At 36.1% G+C, this 4,439-nt stretch overlaps 1 non-coding gene across 1 annotated transcript; it reads left to right on the forward strand.

The window, feature by feature from the left end:
- Window positions 1-4,046: 4,046 nt before the first annotated feature.
- On the forward strand, window positions 4,047-4,150 carry LOC122216726. Its single transcript, XR_006201074.1, has one exon. It is a non-coding gene; the product is annotated as a U6 spliceosomal RNA (small nuclear RNA).
- The last annotated feature ends 289 nt before the right edge of the window (window positions 4,151-4,439 follow it).

A 4,439-nucleotide genomic window follows, 5' to 3' on the forward strand; every position in this document is an offset into this window, starting at 1 on the left:
TGCTATAAAGCTTGAAATCAACCACAGGAAAAAGTCTGGAAAACCTCCAAAAGCATGGAGGTTAAAGAACACCCTACTAAAGAATGACTGGGTCAACCAGACAATTAGAGAAGAAATTTAAAAATATATGGAAACAAATGAAAATGAAAATACAACCATCCAAACGCTTTGGAATGCAGCAAAGGCAGCCCTGAGAGGAAAATATATTGCAATCCAGGCCTACCACAAGAAACAAGAAAAATCCCCAATACAAAAGCTAACAGCACACCTAAAGGAAACAGAAGCAGAACCGCAAAGACAGCCTAAACCCAGCAGAAAAGAGAAATAATAAAGATCAGAGCAGAAATAAACAATATAGAATCTAAAAAAAACTGTAGAGCAGATCAATGAAACCAAGAGTTGGTTTTTTGAAAAAATAAACAAAATTGATAAACCTCTAGCCAGGCTTCTCAAAAAGAAAAGTGAGATGGCCCAAATAGATAAAATCATGAATGAAAATGGAATTATTACAACCAATCCCTCATAAATACAAGCAATTATCAGGGAATACTGTGAAAAATTATATGCCCACAAACTGGACAACCTGGAAGAAATGGACAAATTCCTAAACACCCACACACTACCGAAACTCAAACAGGAAGAAGTAGAAAGCTTGAACAGAGCCATAACCAGCAAAGAAATTGAATCCATTATCAAAAATCTCCCAACAAATAAAAGTCCAGGACCAGTTGGCTTCCCAGGGGAATTCTACCAGACATATAAAGCGGAAATAATACCTATCCTTCTCAAGCTATTCCAAAAAATAAAAACGGAAGGAAAACTTCAAGACTCATTCCATGAAGCCAGCATTACTTTGATTCCTACACCAGACAGAGACCCAGCAAAAAAAGAGAACTATAGGCCAATATCCCTGATGAATATGGATGCAAAAATTCTCAATAAGATACTAGCAAATCGAATTCAACAGCATATAAAAAGAATTATTCACCATGATCAAGTGGGATTCATTCCTGGGATGCAGGTCTGGTTCAACATTCGCAAATCAATCAATGTGATACATCACGTTAATAAAAGAAAAGATAAGAACCATATGATCCTGTCAATCGATGCAGAAAAAGCATTTGACAAAATTCAGCATCCTTTCTTAATAAAAACTCTCAAGAAAGTCAGGGTAGAAGGAACATACTTAAATATCATAAAACCCATTTATGAAAAGCCCACAGCTAATATCATCCTCAATGGTGAAAAACTGAGAACTTTTTCCCTGAGATCAGGAACACGACAGGGATGTCCACTCTCATGCTGTTGTCTAACATAGTGTTGGAAGTTCTAGCATCAGCAATCAGACAACAAAAGGAAATCAAAGGCATCAAAATTGGCAAAATGAAGTCAAGCTTTCACTTTTTGCAGATGACATGATATTATACATGGAAAATCTGATAGAGTCCACCAAAAGTCTGCTAGAACTGATAATGAATTCAGCAAAATCGCGGGATACAAAATCAATGTACAGAAATCAGTTGCATTCTTATACACTAATAATGAAGCAACATAAAGACAAATAAAGAAACTGTGCCCATTCACAATTGCAAGAAGCATAAAATACCTAGGAATAAACCTAACCAAAGATGTAAAAGATCTGCATGCTGAAAACTATAGAAAACTTATGAAGGAAATTGAAGAAGATATAAAGAAATGGAAAGACATTCCGTGCTCATGGGTTGGAAGAATAAATATTGTTAAAATGTCAATACTACCCAAAGCTATCTACACATTCAATGCAATCCCAATCAAAATTGCACCAGCATTCTTCTCAAAGCTAGAACAAGCAATCCTAAAATTTGTATGGAACCATAAAAGGTCCCGAATAGCCAAAGTAATTTTGAAGAAGACCAAAGCAGGAGGCATCACAATCCCAGACTTTAGCTTCTCCTACAAAGCTGTAATCATCAAGACAAAATGGTATTGGCACAAAAACAGACACATAGACCAATGGAATAGAATAGAGACCCCAGAATTAGACACACAAGAGTATGGCCAACTAATCTTTGACAAAGCAGGAAAGAATATCCAATGGAAAAAAGATGGTCTCTTAATATATGTTGCTGGGAGAGCTGGACAGCAACATGCAGAAGGTTGAAACTAGACCACTTTCTTACACCATTCACAAAACTAAATTCAAAATGGATAAAGGACCTGAATGTGAGACAGGAAACCATCAAAACCCTAGAGGAGAAAGCAGGAAAAGACCTCTCTGACCTCAGCCACAGCAATTTCTTACTTGACACATACCCAAAGGTAAGGAAATTAAAAGCAAAAATGAACTATTGGAACCTCATGAAGATAAAAAGCTTCTGCACAGCAAAGGAAACAATCAATAAAAGTATAAGGCAACCGACGGAATGGAAAAGATATTTGCAAATGACATATCAGACAAAAGGCTAGTATCCAAAATCTATTAAGAGCTCACCAAACTCCACACCCAAAAAACAAATAATCCAGTGAAGAAATGGGCAGAAGACATAAATAGACACTTCTCTAAAGAAGACATCCAGATGTCCAACAGGCACTTGGAAAGATGCTCAACGTCACTCCTCATCAAGGAAATACAAATAAAAACCACACTGAGATATCATCTCATGCCAGTCAAAGTGGCTAAAATGAACACATCAGGAGACTATAGATGCTGGAGAGGATGTGGAGAAACGGGAACCCTCTTGCACTGTTGGTGGGAATGCAAACTGGTTCAGTCCCTCTGGTTAACAGTGTGGAGGTTCCTCAAAAAATTAAAAATAGACCTATCTTAGGACCCAGCAATAGCACTGTTAGGAATTTGTTCAAGGGATACAGGAGTGCTGATGCATAGGGGCACTTGTACCCCAATGTTTATAGCGGCACTTTCAACAATAGCCAAATTATGGAAAGAGCCCAAATATCCATCAACTGATGAATGGATAAAAAAGTTGTGGTTTATACACACAATGGAATACTATGTGGCAATGAGAAAGAACGAAATCTGGCCTTTTGTAGCAACGTGGATGGGACTAGAGAGTGTTATGCTAAGTGAAATAAGTCATACAGAGAAAGAAAGATACTGTATGTTTTCACTCTTATGTGGATCCTGAGAATCTTAACAGAAGACCATCAGGGAGCAGAAGGAAAAAAAAAAGGTTAGAGAGGGAAAGAGCCAAAGCATAAGAGACTCTAAAAACTGAGAACAAACTGTGGGTACATGGGGGTGGGAAGGTTGGGAGGGTGGGTGATGGGTATTGCTGAGGGCAACTTTTGGGATGAGCACTGGGTGTTGTATGGAAACCAATTAGACAATAAATTTGATATTAAAAAAAAGAAAATCCCTGTAGGATACTTTTTTTTTAGGTAGTGGCAAATTCTAAAACTTGCTTAGAAAGTTAAAAGAACTAAAATAGCTCAATTTTGGAAATGAAGAACAAAGTGGAGGACTCACAGTATCCAATTTCAAGACTTACTGTAAAGCTATAATGTGTTTTGATGAAGGAACAGACACAAAGATCAGTGGAGTTTGAGAGCCCAGAAATAGATTTACATACGTATCTATGGACAACTGATCTTCGACAAAGTACAAAGATAATTCAGTGGGGAAAGACAGTCTGTTCAACAAAAGTTGCTGTAACAGTTAAACATTCAAGTACAAAATAAACATTGACCTATACTTTGCACTATACAAAGTACAGTACACTGTACAAAAATTAACTCAAAATGTATTGTGGACCTATAAAACTTAAAGTGAGAAAAAATGTAGAAGAAAACTTACAAAATCTCTGTGACTGCATGTTTGGTAAAATTTCTTAGATTATGATCCCAAAAGTCCAATATATAAAAGGGAAAAATTGATAATAAAATTTTATCAATTTAAAACCATCTACTTTATAAAGATACTGTTAAAATAAAAGAAGCCAAAGCTGAGGGGGAAAAAATTTTACAAACCATATATTTGAGAAGGTATATGTTGCTGTTTCAGAATAAAGAATTCTCAAAATTCCCAAAAAGAAAAAAGAAATAAGTGTTTGTTTTAGCAGTATATACACTAAAAGTTGGAACAATACAGAGAAGAGTACCGTTGGCCTTATGCATGAATGACTCACAAATTTATGAAGTGTTCCATATTTTCACTGGTTCCAACTAGCAAAAGGTACAAGCTTCCAATTATTAGATAAATAAGTATTGGGAATGTAATGTACAACATGAGGACTAGAATTAACACTTGTGTATGGTGTATTTGAAAGTTGCTAAGAAGTAAATCCTAAAAGTTCTCATCACAAGTAAATAAAATTTTTCTTCTTCTCCTTCTCCTCCTCCTCCTCCTCCTCCTCCTCCTCCTCCTCCTCCTCTTCCGTCTTCTCTTCTTATTCTTTTTCTTCTTATCTTTTATAATCTATATGAGATTGTAATCAAAACCA

This window comes from Panthera leo, chromosome A3 (genome assembly GCF_018350215.1).
Source record: "Panthera leo isolate Ple1 chromosome A3, P.leo_Ple1_pat1.1, whole genome shotgun sequence".
Taxonomy (NCBI): domain Eukaryota; kingdom Metazoa; phylum Chordata; class Mammalia; order Carnivora; family Felidae; genus Panthera; species Panthera leo.